Here is a 16,816-nt window from a genome sequence, read left to right as displayed (position 1 = left end):
GCTAGACTAGCTTGAAACAGTTTACTTTAGGAAGAGATTCAAGGGACACTGTCAACTCATGAGCCCAACATTTAAGGTTTTGTAAATAAACAAAACCCTTAGCTTTTGCTAAACCTAAATCCTTAAAAAGATTTTACAGGATTTAATTTTCTAATTCCACCAAAACAAGTTAAAAGGCAAACATTTTCCTCTGCTGTATTTCCACCACAAAAATCTCAGCATTAAGGACCAGAAAGCAAACTATAAATCAAAAGCAAAAAGCAAGTTAGTTCATTCCCATAATCCAACCCCCAAAATGCAAAAAATAAACAGATATTGAAAAGGTAACTGGATTTTTAAAATTCTTTTCATTTTAATAATCTAAGATATTATTAATAACATAGATGAATAAATGTCATTGGTTTGTGGTAAATGAAGTTTAAATCTGACAATCTCCACTGCACTGTAGCCAAAGTTGTAATTTGAGTGATGCACAAACACAAGATTTTCATTCCACTTCAGTATTAATGAACTCCTGCTACATACTGACTTCACTATACAAGTGTATTTAACAGACTCTCTGCTCTGCAGCAGAGACTCAAATTCCTATATGTTGTAGCTGCCATTATCGAAGATTCTTATGATTCATGGAATTGCTATTCACTATTCATGGAATGCGTATTCACAGGGGTCTCCTGTCCTGGCCCAGGGAAGGCAGGGGCCAGGAGCCGCAAGGAGCTCACCGTGGGACCTGGGGACCATGGCTCCCAGTATTCACAAATTTCGCCATTCACGGTGGTGCCAGGAATGCATCCACCGTGAATGGCAAGGGTTTCCTGTACACCAGGGGTGGGGGACCTTTTTTGAGTTTGGGGCTGCAGACCAACAGAAAAATCAGATGGGGGCCACATACAAGTGAGAAGCAAAAAAAAAAAAAAAAACCCTACAGAAACCCTCACTGACATGGCCCCCAACTGAGAAGGAGAAAGCCATTCCCCACTTTCCCCTTGCACACCAGAGCCTAGGAGAGCCCAGGTTAGTAGATTTTGTGTGCTCCACAGGGGGGGATGGAGCACCAGCGAGGGCTCCCCTATGCTGAGGGCCCCGGAGCCTCGGGGGCTGGATCCAGGCAAGGCAGAGGCCACATCTGGCCCCTGGGCCTTTGGTTCCCCAACCCTGCTGTACCAGAATGCTGTTACTTTACACTTTGCAGCAATGAAAATGTTCATATTGGTAGATATCACTATTGGTGCAAATACACATACCAGCTTAAGAACCCTAGCGCTCAACTCACAGTAAAGCAGAGCGTTACAGAAAATGAACCTCCGATACAACTTTTCTGTGTCATAATGATCCCTTTCACTTCAGTAGCAGATTTCATTCAAGGTTCACACCCCACCCAACAAATATCTACACAATCATACGTAACTCTCATCACCCCTCTATCAAATAAATGCACTTCTAACAACTTTTCTGGAAATCTGATGGAAAAAGACAAGCAAAATGGCTTCCCCAACACCACACAGTGAGCCAGTAGAAGAGCTGGTACACTGCAGTGCACCAAGCCAGCAGTTATGTGTCTTCAGCTCTAACCACAGTCAGCACGCCCCCCTCTAACTAGATTTCACCGTTTCCCCTTCCCTGGGAGAGTAGCTGATCTCTTCTGGCCCCTTCCCCTCCATCTCTTTCCCCCTCAAACATGTTACTGAAATATACTTCATGGCATCAGAAAAGAAGTAATATCCTAAAAGGAGCTGGCAGGACTGGAGCAGAGACGTCAGTCAGTAACCAGCCAAAGCCCTGATGAGCAGCTATACATAGTGTTTTCTGGACCTTTCAGAGAGGCAGCATGGCCGCTTGCCAACTGAGGTTTGTCCTGCTGCCCTTCCAATTGTCCTAGTTTGTTGCCCTTAGGATCTGCTTCCTTCATCGCATACCTCAGGGTTTCCTGTCTTGCCAAGGTACAAAGCAAAGCTATAGAAACATGCTAATCAGACTTAAATCTTTGATGGATTTTATTATCATTAATTCTTCGTATAAATATTGTACTTGGTCCTCTGTAAGCCATGGAATGTACGTGAGATAGCTCAGGAAAGATTATGAAGTATTTAATTTTAGGATGTGGTCTGAATTTCCACAGGATATGGGCACCTAATAGGGTCCTTTGAAAATCCCACCCAAATGTCCTATTACATTATGAACTAAAATATCCAGGGCACCACCACTGTGCATTGCATCCTGATAAGATGGGTGGCTGAGCTTGGATAGAGCACAGGCCATGGGCCCAATTCTCAATGCTAGTAAGGTCCCTTTAACCTTGCTAGTATAAAGGAGGCCTAAAGACGATCCAGATATGACTTACACCCAACTTTAAGCCCCTCACGATGGCAGAGCAGTAGAAAAATGCATTAGTTCTGTGGCAAAACCAAGCCTATAAACAGGAAGCTTGTGTTGGAAAGTGTCTTCTATCACTTAGCATCTCCCTCTATAAACAGTAATCAATAATAAACCCAAGAGTTTTGGTGGAGCACTGGGATGAGGGGAGCCTGGAGACGTCAATGGGGCATCGCAAGTAAAAATATGACAGTCAGATGTTCATGTCCCCAACACAAAAGTTATTGAGAGACTAAAGTCTTTGTCTTTAATTAGGGTATTTAATTAGGGTTAACCAATGAGAGTTACGTGTTTCCCAGAATGGTTTTCCTTTTCCATTGTTAAACAAAGAGCCACCAGTGTTGTAACTACCCCACCCCCCTGCCACTTTTCCTAATAAATGCCTCCATGACCCATTTCTATGAAAGTGCACCGCACTGTCAGGTCAGACTGCAAGAAACAGGGCAGACAATTCCCCTGAACTGATGGCTAATCTATAATTAGATTCACCAAAACAGTAACAAAAGAGCTTCTGTAATAGCACAGTTAGGGATGGGCGGGGAGCTGCTCCAGCCCAGCTGGGCCGCCAGTTAACCGTAACCAGTCAGCCATTCTCATCCCTAAAACACACGGGTTACCAAGAAGACAAACACAGGCCCCTTGGTTCCATCCAGACAAACTGGTCTAATATAATGAGCGGCTACTGAAAAACCCATATCGGAGGTTTTAGCAATCCCAAAGAATCCAGCACTTATCCCTAGGTCAATATATATCTCAGACCTTTGCCACACATCATGCGGTCAGTCAAGCCTTAGTAAACTAAGTAAAGATTTATTAATAAAAACAAAAAGAGGATTATTGAATGGTTAAAGAATCTTATACGTACAAGTGATTTTTAATGTTCACAGTTCAGGATCACAGCAGTGATGGAACAGACTCTTGGCTTGAAAAAGTCTCTCTGGTAACTTTGTACATCTGTATCCCGTGCTCCATTCCTTTGACGCTCATGATACTATCTATATTTTTGTTAGTCTCTAGAGGTACGTCTACACACCAATGTTATTTCGGAATAACTGATGTTATTCCAAAATAACATAGTGCATGTCTACACTACAAACCTTTATTTCAAAATAATATCGAGCTGGAGGACTTCTTACTCCAACTCATGGTAACCCTTATGTCATGAGGAGTGAGGGAAATTGAAGGAAGAGTGTCCTTCCTTCAACTTCCTGCTGTGTAGACAACACCAAAAACCAAATTAAGCTATTTCAACTTAAGCTACACAATTGATGTAGCTGAAGTTGCATAGCTTAATTCGACTTTTGCCTACCTGTGTAGATGTACCTTAAGGTGCTACAGGATCATTCATTGTTTTTCCAAAAGATTAGTAGGCCCTCAGTCTATTGTTCAAAATACTCCTTTTAATTGTAAATCCACTGCCCAGAAAATTGGAACAGGGAATGAGAGAAAATGGTGATGTCTCATGTCTTTTTTGTCTTCTGTCCCAAACCAACCCCACAGCCCGTGGGCCCAAAATGGGGTCCATGGTCTCACGTCCTTACATGCTTTGCAGACGCACTGCCCATGTTCTTTCTGAGGCATCCACTGGAAAGACTTACCAGTAGGATGAATTTCTTCAGTGGCCCATTGTGAGAATGGAGTGTCCTTAATAAACCAGCAACACGTAACTGGTCGCTCACTCTCCCTCCATTCTCAGAAAAGCTTCAAATCAGATCCCTGGAAGTTTGCTGTTATCTCATATTGGGGCTGTTAAAAGGCACTGACTATTAGTATTATTATCTGTCTGAAGCGGAGCTGTTGTTGCAAAAAGGAAGTGACCCTATGGGATGAAGTATCTGTTGAAGACCAACCATGGAAATCATATATAGTTTATAATCTATTATACAGGCTGTCCTCGCTGTAACTCTAAGATACATTCCAAAAAAACTTGGACTTACAGCAAAACAACTTAAATGCAGGATTTTTTTTTCCTGCGGCTGACTTCCATTTGTGGGTTTTTTTGTTTGTTTGTTTTTTTGCGCATGACTGAAGAGCAGGGAACGGGAGGACTTACATCGCATCAGTTCCTACAAGTGTCATCGACTTTAGTGCGGAACAGATGTATATTGGGGCGACTTATAGTGGAGATGCCCTGTATTTATCCAAGAACCTAGAAAAATGATGGTTTGAAGCTGCAGGAAAACTGTAAGTAGTAAGAGTGGGATTTTCAAAAGCACTGGCCTAATTTCTAGGAATATACCATGATAAAGTGACCTATATGATTCACTGTAGTCTGGATTTAGACACTGTTACATACACATTTGTCTTGTTTTATTTATATTGTAAACTCAGCATAGAACATGACAATCCAGGTTACAAAGTGCTGTGTGACTTTACAATACTGTATAAACACATTGGAGAGAAGTTTTATACCCTGCTACACCAGAGTTCATATTAATTTTAGTCCGATACAGCGAACCCTGGAAACTGGTTATCCTTGTACACTTATGTTTTTAAAGAGCACAAAACCCACATTATGTGGTAGGTTTAACTTTAACGGCCAATGCATTGTGAAAGCATCATGCTGGTTTGTATGGAGAGGAAAGACTACTGTAAGAACTGGAAATAGATAAGAAAGGGCAGTGTTGCAAAAGAAACAATGAGTCATGCTTTAAAGACACACATCTTCAGAGCACTAACGTAATAAACCTTAGAACATAAGGAACAGTGCTTTCTTCTGAAAGTTACTCAATCTGCAGAAACAGTTAGTTCTCTTTACCATGGTGCAGGAGTTGGAGTAATCTGTCAACATTTAGGGGATGAATACATGAATTACAGGCCAGTAGCATTCACAGTGGCTTCCTCTAAAATGACAGTCATGCACATATTGGTTTCTTAGCCATTGCCAAATGACTACAGGGCACAAAAGGTACAAAAGGTACACGGTAAAGGAGTGTAATGCAAAGTGATTTCATTCTTTGAAAAAATACCTTATTTTTTATATAAAGGAAGGACAGTAGATCTAATATACTGGGACTTCAGTAAAGCATTTCCCATAGTAATATACAAAAAAGTATTAGTTAACGTAGGGAAGATGGGGATCAGTACAGGGATTAAAGTGGATAAGTAACTAGCAGCAACTTAAAGCGGCGAGGAGTCCTGTGGCACCTTAAAGACTAACCGAAGTGTTGGAGGATAAGCTTTTGTGGGCAAAGACTCACTTCGTCAGATGCGTGTATGAAGTGGGTCTTTGCCCACGAAAGCTTATGCTCCAACACTTCGGTTAATCTATAAGGTGCCACAGGACTCCTCGCTGCTTTTGCAGATTCAGCCTAACACGGCTACCCCGCTGATTCTTAGCAGCTAGTTGTGCTGAAAGATGATTTATCAGAATGGAGAGAGGTTACCAGTGGAGCGCTGCAATGATCTGTCTTGGCATCACTCTTATTCATTCTCTTCATTAATGACCTTAGCACAAAAAAAGTAGGCATGCATTAATGAAATCTGCACAAGATACACTGTTGGGAGATACTGTTAATATAAAGGAGGACTGATATATTATACAGGAAGATCTTGGTGTATTTAAAGACTGATGTGACAGAAATGTGATGAGATTCAGTAATACTAAATGCAAGGTGACGCCCTTACCATCTAACAATAAAAATATATCCTGGGAGATCATAAGGTAAAAGCAACAAGAGAGAGAGACCTGGGTATGTAGGTTGATCACAGGGTAACTATTAGCCACCAATGTGATGTATGTGTGAAAAAAGGCAAATGTGATCCTAGGATGCATCTGACGAGGCATTTTCAAGAATTAAACCCACTGTACAAGGCACTGGTGAGACCTCATTTTGAATATTGTGTAAAATTCTGGTCATCCTTGTTCAAAAAGAATCTAAATGGGGTACAGGTGCAAAGAAGAGCTGCTAGAATGATCGGGAGAGAGGAGCACCTATATTATGAGATGAGCATGGAAGAGCTTGACTTGCTTAGTTAAGCAGAAAGAAGGCCAAGAGAAGATCCAATTGCTCTCTAGAAATATATAAGGCAGTAAACATCTAGGAGGGTAAAGAGCTATTCAAGCTAAGGGATAATGCTAATACAAGAACAAAGAATAAACTGGCTCAGTGTTCCCTGTAAGCTGAGTGCTTGGGCAGCCTCCCAGGAAAGATTCAAATGCTGCCCAGTTGATTAGCAGAGCACCCACAGCCATTGGCACGTGTTTCCATGGATGCAGCACATCTGCACATGCCTTGTGTATATAACAAAATTTATTTCACACATGGATAGAAAAAATTAGACGGAACATTGAACTGGCCATGAATAAATTCAGGCTGGATATTAGAAGGTTTCTAATGATCAGAGGGGTGATGTTCTGAAGTAGCCTCCCAATAGTAATGGGACAAATGGCACAATTAAGTGCTGGAGAGAGACCAAGACAACTTCAGGAATGCAACTGTATGACAGGGCTGCTTGTGATAAAGGGCTAGGGTTCAACTGCCGTGCAGCACACTTCCAATTCATGTCTTATGTTCCTAAAAGCACATGCTTCCAGGTTTCAGATGTCCAAATGCAGAGGTCAGGAAGGGAATTCCCTCCCTTCTTCCACTGTGTTCTGGTTTTTTTTTTTTTTTAAATCTCCTTCTGATCAGGAGTGCTGATGGGATATAGGACAGGGTGGGCGAAGGCTCAAAGGTGGCACTGAGCATTTCTCTCAGGTGCTTGGCTGGTCAGGTTGGCAGTGACGCTTGGGGTCTGTCTATTCACCTTCCTCTGGGTATCTGTCACTTATGCACTTCCCTGCCACTGCAGCAGTCTCTGCTTGTGGTACATGACAGTCTAGTCTCCTGTGAGCTGTGGTACTTTGGTCTAATTTCAGTTGTTAGGTTTAGTGTGCAGGTGCTGGGTGGGCCTGGGGATACAAAGGCGTTTGTGATATAGAGGGTGTCAGACTAGATGACGTGATGGTCCCTTCTGGCCTTCAACTCCCTGGGTACATGCAAGGGCTCTCAGAGCTATGGTTGGCAGACTCAGGCTTGTACTGTTATGCTAAAAATAGCTGTGTAGACATTGCAGCTCAGACTGGACCATGGGCTCTGAAGCTTAGGGAGGGGGGTGGGCATTAGAACCCAACTCTCCAGCCTGACCTGCAATGTCTACACAGCTATTTTTAGCACAGCAGAGCAAGCCCAAACCTGTCATTCCTGCTGCAGGCTGCAACTGAGTGCACAGATGTACCTTATGATTCGATGACATTACTTATTAGGTGACAGTAAGTGAGCTCAAACAAATTGTCAGCAACATATGCCATACAGGTTTGGAAACACTGCACAGGAGGAAGAAACCTGAGTAAAGTCCTCAAGAACACAGGAAAATCCTTCAGGCTTGTTTGAGAACTGAAAACCACTACCTTCTAGTGCGTGAAAAAATACTGTACTTGACTTTCCATCTCCATGGTAACCTCCTCCCTCAAATTGCTTTGAACATGATTTGTTTTTGACTCTTCTGACTTCTTTGCTGGCCTTGGAACCAAGCAGCCAAGGCTGAAGCACTGGTAGCCAAAGAACTGAAGAAGAACTGAGGACTTTGAAGTCAGCAGCAAGTGTTGGGGGGCCTTGGCTCCCCTTCCCCTAAGGAAACAGCCGTGCTGTCATCGCATAGAAAAATACATGCATTTCTGTACACGGAAGTGTCTATGCAGCAAGCCAAAAGCAAATCACCTTTACAGGATGACAACAGGTGCCATGCACAGCTGCAAGCTGAGTAAACAGGCTGTAAACGATTGCTGAAGCTATTACTGGTAGTGGCCAGGCCACGACAACTTCTATAAACACTTACCCACTCCCACTGTTTTAAAGATTGAACCTCCCAAGGGACTATCAAGAGCTTGGAGGAAAATGTGGAAGATAACAGATTCTTGGAATATGGAGGTTAGATATCATCATGATAAATGCTATGTACAAAATTAAAATGGGGGTGGAAGCTCCACATATAGCTACTACGGAGTTTACGGAGAGAAAAAGTCTAAGTAGTAAAATTTCACACAAATTTCTCCATAATCTGTTCCATAGACACGTATGTTTATGTGTGCACATGTGATGGCGGCAGGAAGACCTACATATACCCATCCTGACACATTCCATGAAGGGTCCTCAACTCTGAAACACTGTGTTTTCATGGCTATTTTTATAGCACTATAATGGGGTGCACTCACCTCTTGCAAGTGCTCCTGGTCAAGTGTGTGCACCTACAATTTTTCTCAATTTCCTTCACTTCATAATGTGCTATGAGCCACTGCGCTCATCAGGCTGGTCTTTCATCAGGCTGGTCTTCGGTGACTCAGCCCTCCTGCCCAGTCACCCTCTGTTTGTGAAACAAACAAACCCCTTCCAGGGTACGCAGTCCAAAATGTACTCCTGCAGCCTTCCCTGGGCTCCCTCGTTTAGAACAATCCAACAGGGCCCGTCGCAGGATCCTTGGTGGGTGTATTCTTCTCTGCAGCCCTCCATGACCTCAGTCTATAACCAGACGAACAGGACCCAGCAAGGTACTCTTGCTCAAGCCAGCTAGGTTGCAAGGCTCCTAGTCTGGAACTGAGTAGCACCTCAAAGGCTTCTTCCCTGGGGACTCCTTGCCTCTACTTGAGTCTCCAGTGACCCCAGACTTCCTGCTCTTGCACTCCAATTGCTGACCACAACTCCATGCTGAGTCCATCCCAGTGACTACCTGTTTAGTCACTTGCAGGTCCTGCAGCCAGCCCTGCTAGCAGCTGCTTTGATCTGTAGCTCCTGCAGCCAGCCAGGAGCATCTTTTGCTCCCCCAGTCCCTGCAAGCAAACTGAACTCACTCTGTCTCAGCAGCCTCTTTCATGTGAGCCTAACCAGCTGCTCCCTGCAGCCCCTCTCATTGGCAGTGACCCACACAGCTGCCCTAAGCAGCTAGGAGGAACTCTCTATTGTTCCTTCCTGGAGCAGGGTGAGGCAGGATGATGAGGCCTCCAGCAGGGGGTCTCCCACCCTAGTCTACCCTAGCACAAGCACTCAGAATTGTACTGGGATCCTATAGCCATAAGGCAGTGCTTTGCCCTTGGTAGTTACACAAAATGCCCTTTTGTTATTTTCTTTTCAATCGGTGGTGTTTCACAAGGGGCTTTTCAGATATTGTACATATTAGACATGTTGCCCTATTATTGATCTAACCCAGTGGTCCCCAACCTTTTTGGGCTGCCGGGCACCCGGGGGCAGGGCCGCTCACGCGCCACGTGCCCAGGGGCGGAGCCGTTCATGCGCCGTGCGCCCAGGGCCGGCACCATGCATGTGCAGTGCACCCGGGGCAGGTGCCGTACATGAGCCGCACGCCCAGGGCTGGCACCGCCCATGCACCACGCGCCTGGGGCTGGCACCGCGCATGCGCCACGCACCGGGAGGGGGAATCGGCCCAGATCAATCGGCAGGTGCACATAAATGCCCCGGCGGGTGCCATGGTGCCCGCGGTCACCTCATTGGGGACCATTGATCAAACCTTTAGACACTGTTTTCCACCCATCTGGATCCGCAAATCTTCAGAAACATTACTAACTGTGTAAACTAGGAACGGGAGTTAGTGCACTCAGTCAACTGCAGCCATTTCTGGGACAGAAGGCAGCCAGAGCATTACACAGCAATTTAGTACACGATCATGCAATGACAATGCAGCCCAAAGAAACTACACAGAGAAATGTTTGTGTGCTACATAAATAACCACCGCCAAAAAAATCTGAGGGATCTTGAGTGTTTCAGAGTCATGGGCCCTCCATAGAAAAAGTCTTGTGTGTGTTTGGATGTGCATCTCTCTCATATATGACTAATGGTTGGTCAGGTGGCTCTGAGTCTGCATACAAAGAACCAATACACGGGGAGCTACTTTTTGTTTTTGCACCCTTAGCATCTTTCCCATCTACATAACTGCTCTAGGTAGAAGACAAGCCTCAGGATCATCGTGAGGACAAGCCAAGATGAGTGTTGCACCATGGGAACAAGGCACACCTGACACCTTTGAAAGAGCGAGGCTGGAGATGAAAATAGCAAAGGGGACTAAAATAGACGGTATCACAGGATACCTGCAGGGGATATAGCCAGGGCAACAGCAATGAGGATTTACCTCACTAAAGTAAAAGCAAGCCCTTTCAGCTTCAGCCTTCGGCATGAGCACAGGGGCATCTAGGAGAAGGTGGGTATAAAACACTGATTAGGATAGTGATAGGCAACCTGTGAGCCACTGGGGCTCTATGTGTTGCTACCAGAATTTTGTTTACCATTGCCCACTTATGCAGGATTGCCAGATTCTGTTTATTTTCATCCGTGTAGGTTTTTTTTCTTACTAGTGCTACAAAATTGGCATGCATTTAAAGCAAAGGCACATGAGAGTGAGATGCGTGTTGATTGCACACAACATTGCGAGAGCCGTGCACTCCCTCTGCATCCAATCAAAGCGCTGCTGTGGTTCAGTTGGCACACCCAGCAATGTCTAGGTACACAAGTGCAGTTAGCAAAACTAACCTGAACCAAGAGACCATCTTGATTACGACAATCTTGCAGCCCATGTACAGTCCACTCACTAGCCTAGGCTCCCCTCACTGGATTGGAAGGGAGAAAGTCCTGTGGGGGCTACAGCAGGAGAAACTGGTAGTAGAGAGTACTATGCTCTGTTCCTTGCACTCTCTTTGGCCAAGTCATTGCACCTCCATGACTCAGTTTCTCTATTTGAAAAACTGGGATGAAAAGACTTGCATTTAAAAGCAACTTGACATTCTTGGGTGAAAAGGTGCCATCTACATACTGTAACGTATTACAACAGAGAAAATTCCATTGCTTAAAGCCCTCCACTGAAAACATCCTATGCCAGACATCAGGGCTTCACGATCTTTTCAGTTTTCAGCCATCTACACATGGCAAGCCTCCTCTACTTCTCTTCAGTCCTCTCCTTCCATCTAGTGCAGGACTGGCTCCTTCAATGTATTCCCAAGAGTCTTGATCTGTAACAATAGCTGGATATTTTAGGTAACTGTCATGCACAGGCTATACTGCTCTTTGCGTCAATGCTGCTATTGTACTGCTACACTTCTCCTCCTCTTGAAATGCACGTGGGAAGATAGTTAGGGGATGCAATATCCCTAACTCAGGAAGGCTAGAACAGTGCTATTCTAGACCAGTGCATGTGAATTCTCCACTTTGAAGAAACAGAAATAAGAAAGTGAAATAAATCTGGCCTCCATTACAAAAAATCAGTAAACTGAAGATATCAGACCACCAATGCAGCAGTCTGGCTGACACCTGGAAGAGAGATTTTGTGAAAAATGCATTGTGTGAACAAATCTGTTGATGCAAGAGAGCCTTGAGCCTCTTAAGGATTAAGGTTCCTAAATTAAAAATCTGCTGCAACAATATAATTGGCTCACAGCTACAATATGTGGGAGCAGGCAGTACTGTACGAGAAGATGCACCAAGAAATTCAGATGCCTTCTTTTAGGGAAGGCATCTAATCTCTTGCAATAGCAGAAAATGGACAAGACAATCTGTTGCTGCAAGGTCTCTCTCACCACCTGTTTCTCTTCCCTCCACTCAATTAATATGCATACCTGCAGCCATATCATGTGCAACGATCCAGTCAGCTCCTAGAAGGGTCAGGCTGCGTCAATACATGAATGGTGGAGGGGTGGCGGAGGATTGTAACAAAACACTTCTATGCAGCCAGCAGAAGATAGATCTGGTGATATAACAGATAGCATTGTATCTTTTGTAACTGCACTGAATCATTGCCCTAAAGTTGATTCTACAAAATTGGAAGTGCTGTCTTTTGGATGATCCCAGAAACTTGAGTTCTGACCCCTTCTGCTTATGAAACCCATGGAGGTTTTGTTTATTTGCTTGCTTTGCAAAAGCAGGGTTAACAACACTGCTCTACTAATAAATGTAGCCCAACAAAAGAGCACCTTGCAATTTAAGTGGAGTAAAGCCAGTAATGTTGGTGTGGGGAGTTTTTCAAAGGTAAACCCACATAGGTGCTCTGCTCAGTTCTCACTGAAAGTGAATGGGAGTTGCATGCAGTACTCCTGTTTGCACCTTTTAAAGGCTCTTCTTGAAAAGTAAGCTGTCTAAATATGCTTGGGCTAGGGTCAGCATCCCTCTTCTGTTGTATCATGCAAGTTGTTGATGTATAATCAGGAATGATTTTTCAGCATAATGGGATTCGATCTTTTATGCATAACTCAAATCTTCTTTCATGAAAAAGAAACTAACAAAGACAAGAAATCCTCAATAACTCTAGGTAAAACTGGAGTCATGCGCACATGCAAAAAGATAAAAAGTTAGCAATGTGAAAGCAGCTGCTGTATGTAACTAATATCATAAAAAGATGCAAAGAAATATAGGAAATAATTTCACTGGGTTTTTCCTTCTATTCCTCTTGAAGCAGACTGGTTTATTATATTAATTCCTTTTCTACCTAAAAGCCTGTTATCACTAAAGAAATTAATCCAAATTAAATATTTAGCCTAACAGAAATGAACTAACTATTATGAACTGTAAACCGTATTGGTCCCAGCCTAATAAGGCTGTTTATTTGGGCTAAGGCTACTATCAGCCAGTTCACAAACTTTTGTCCAGCAACCTTTCTATAGAAATATTCAAAAAACAGAAGGTGCACCATGTACACTGGAACACAAACAATCCATTGTTGTAAAGTTATTATTAAGTTCTATGAAGTGATTGTTCTGAATATGCAAAGCTTTCTCACATACATTGCTGTAGAGCACTGGGTCTCAAACTTCTGCACAACATAAGCTGATGTTAAAATTGAAACAAGAGTTAAGACATCCCCCACACCTTAGTATTATCTTGCCAGAAAGAAAGAACACTTCTTATAAAGTAACATCTGCAAAAGAAGGCAAGAGAAATTAAGGGGGAAGAAGTTTTGAAGAGTCACCCCAACATTTTTCATCAGAACAAATTAATCATAAACTAATTCTGATTATTTTTAAAATCTTGCTTTTTCACTCTGGGAGACAGCTGGCTTACATGAAAACCATGCTTAAACTGGGACAAATCCACAAAGCACTCATATATGTGCTTAAGCGGTTGCTGGCCAGATTTAGGCATGTGCTGAAGTGCTTTATTGAATGGGAATGGTTGTTAAACTTACCTGCTGCATTTTGTGATTATCCAAGACTGAAAGCATTTGAGGGTAGGGGATTTCTTTTTAATATTTATTTCATGTTTGTACAAAACCCAGCACCAAGCCATCCTGTTGAGGCCTCTAGCCACTGAAATAATTGCTAGCTCATCCATCTTTAGTGCCTTTGATTTTATTCTATTTCATGCAGTACCATAGGTACTCCTTGCTCCAAGGAGCTAATGCTCTGAGCTTAGAGATGGCATAAAGTGAGAACAAACAAGATATAAGGGAGACAGGAAATAGAGTTGGGGGCAGAGGATGAAGGTAATAAAGATCACGGGATTACTTAAGTTTGCATTGTGCATGTCACTTATTTGTATCTTTTGCTCCAATTGCCGTACATCTCTGCCCTTGTTTTCCCTTGTGCTGATGGGAGCAGCGGAGCTGTCACACAGATGCAGGTGCGGAGTGGGAAGGGTGCTGGGTGCTCTGAAACGATGAGATTCTTCTGTCCGTGGGACATGGCCTGGTAGTAGGGACCAGAATGGAAATGTTCGGGATAAGGAGGCTGGCATCACAAGAACAGGCCTATGTTTCCAAGACAAGGCAGGCAAGCCCAGAGCACAAAACATAAACAGCCTTTCACCAGGCCCCCACAAGCTGTTCTTAGCAACTTGGTAAACATCCAGGATCCTGTGACCCTGAGAGGATTTGGGGGAGGGAGCTGAAGGAGAAGAATCATATTTTTAACCTCTCACTGGAATTAACAACAGAACCTTTGGCAGCCAGAATTGCCAGCCAGCCCTGACGAAAGCAAACAGCGGCCTCTGCTAATGCAGAGGAGCTGGGCTGGAAAGCCAGACCTCCTGACACAGCTCCACTCCACTGCTGAGCTTCACAGGGAGGTGGCGCTTACTCCTGTGAACCCAAGGCATGATTTGCATCATCAGTTCATGGCTGCGGTTGCCTCAGTAACCGTGACAGTGCGCGCGCATACACACACACACTCACACCCAGCAGTGTACAGCACAGAACAGAACGTTTCCCTCTCGCTATCTGATGTGGGCTGTTTTAAAAACAGGATGGCTCAGGGTGTTCCTGTTCTTTTAAGCAGCTCTACTCATTCATCCATTTTAACTGGGTCACCGTTTGCATAAGTTTAATGACCTCTAATTGGAAACAAAACACATTCCCTGTTGTTGCTGCACCCCAGTCTGCCGTTAATTTATATTTCCTTCCAGCAGCTTGGATTGTATTAATCATCTCAGGTCTTCTGTATAGACATGTGGATACAGCTGCCTTGGACATACCCAGGCATTTGAACTGTTATTCGTGCATCGCTCTCCCTCTCCTCCACCCCCCTGCCCACCGCCACCACCACCGCCCCCTCAACCTGCCACACACAGAGTGCAAGGAACAGGGGCACCATTTCCAAAGACTTGTTGGCTGTCTGAAAAATACTCACGACTCCCAGACTTATAGCACAAATAATAACCCTTCACACTCCCTCTTGCCAAGGATCTCAGAGTACTTTACAAACATTAAGCCTCTAGGTGCCCCAGTGAAGCAGGGTTAAGAAACGGGCACTAACAACATGTGGCATATAGTTGCAGAGGATACAACTGTTTCTCTTACTAAATGCGGCACTGCAATTGTTTTTTTACTTGCCTTATTTTCGACCCCATTTTAGCCGTGCTGGTGATGGGATGTCTCCGTCAGTACTGCAGGGTCAAATTCTGCTACATCAGCTAATCTCACATCTTTAGCACAAACACCTCTCTGTATCTGGTCTTCACCCTGGAAGATTTTCTAGGGTAAAAGCTAGCCTGTCTACTGGTGTCACAAAGGGCTTACCCCTGCCTTTTTAACACATGAAGGTGAGGGGAAGATCATGATGAAATCTGCAGCAAGCATCTTCCGACCAAGCACAGAGCTTCCTTCCTCCCACCACTCCCTGAGCGTGTTTGTTTCAGGAATGAAAAAGTGCTGCAGAGGCTCCCAGCCCTGCTATTGGCTCTGCCAGATACACCTCTGAATTCTTATTTGCTGAGCAAAGAAAAGGAAAAGGGGAGGGGGGGGAGGAGATACCATCTCGAAATGCTCTTAGATTCAAAACAAACCCAGGTTCTAAGGAACAGTCATTCCCAAAGGCATCCATAGAGAATCTGGAACTAAAAATAAAGATGTCCAAAAGATCTCTCTCTCACACACACAAGAAAATAATCTGATTATAGGTCTGTGCTCCCAAGAGGATGTAGTGTTGGATTATGAAACTGCTACTCTACATTGTACCAAAGTGCTGGGAGGGCATGCTGCAAATTTTTACAAGCGTTTTGAACTTAACTAAAAGGACAACAGGAAAGAGTGGAAAGATGTGAGCTGCCTCTCAGTGAATACGTTCTAGATCAGTGGCTCGCCACTTTTCCAAACCCTCACTACTTGTTTACACAAATCAGACATATGAGTACACAAGTGCCACAATACACTATAGCTGAAAATTGCTTACTTGCTCATTTTTAACCTTTATAGTTATAACTTAAATCAGTTTGAATATAGGGTTGTACAGGTTGAACCTCTCTGGTCCAGGACTCTCCGGTCCGGCAACATCTGTAATCTGGTTGTCCCAGGGCTGGCTGCAAAGCTGGAAGCCCAATGGCCCAGGGACAGGGGAGCCTAGGCAGCTGTCACTGCGGCTCCCGGTCCCCACACAGGATCTTCCCAGCTGCTCCTGGGAGAGGCTGCATGGTGGCTGCCAGAGCTGGGGCTGCGGTGTGGCTGCTCCCAGGACAATCAGTAGCAATCAAGTATATGACATATGAGCAGGCACACCAACAGTGATTCCAGGCCCCAGCGCAGAGTTGTCAATGGGCCCCCACGTATGCACATGCCTCGCACAGACACAGGCCACTCAACATTTTGCTGGTGCCCAACGAGTTACTGGCTGCACTGCACGGGACTCTGTGCTGGCATGGCCAGGGCTTCCACATGCCTGTGCAGTAGTGTTCTGTCTAATCACGCAAGCCCAAAGACTCTTGCCCACCCTTTCTCTAATATCATGCTCCTGTCCCGCTCCTTCTCCGAGGACTCTCTGCCCCCAGCCCGCTCCCTTCATTGTTCACTCCCCCCACCCTCAGTGACTTTCACCAGGCTGGAGCAGGGATTTGGGAGGGGGTTCAGGATATGGGCTCTAGGCGGGAGTTTGGCTGCAGGATAGGGTGCAGGCTCTAAGCTGGGGCAAAGGGTTGGGGTGCAGGAGGGAGTCAGGAGATCAGCATTTACCTTGAGTGGCTCCCAAACGTAACTAGAAAAT

General features: G+C 44.5%; 1 long non-coding RNA gene across 1 annotated transcript in view; it reads right to left on the bottom strand.

The window, feature by feature from the left end:
• LOC102451561 (uncharacterized) overlaps window positions 1-15,997 on the bottom strand; it is a 45,258-nt gene extending 29,261 nt beyond the window's left edge. The window contains exon 1 of the long non-coding RNA XR_016347957.1: window positions 15,175-15,997. This is a non-coding gene — a long non-coding RNA (uncharacterized LOC102451561). The remainder of the gene's footprint in view (window positions 1-15,174) is intronic.
• Window positions 15,998-16,816: the final 819 nt, after the last annotated feature.

The sequence above is a fragment of the Pelodiscus sinensis genome, chromosome 27, assembly GCF_052426305.1.
Source record: "Pelodiscus sinensis isolate ZL-2025 chromosome 27, ASM5242630v1, whole genome shotgun sequence".
NCBI classification, from domain to species: domain Eukaryota; kingdom Metazoa; phylum Chordata; order Testudines; family Trionychidae; genus Pelodiscus; species Pelodiscus sinensis.
This window is presented reverse-complemented; position numbering and strand designations above follow the sequence as displayed.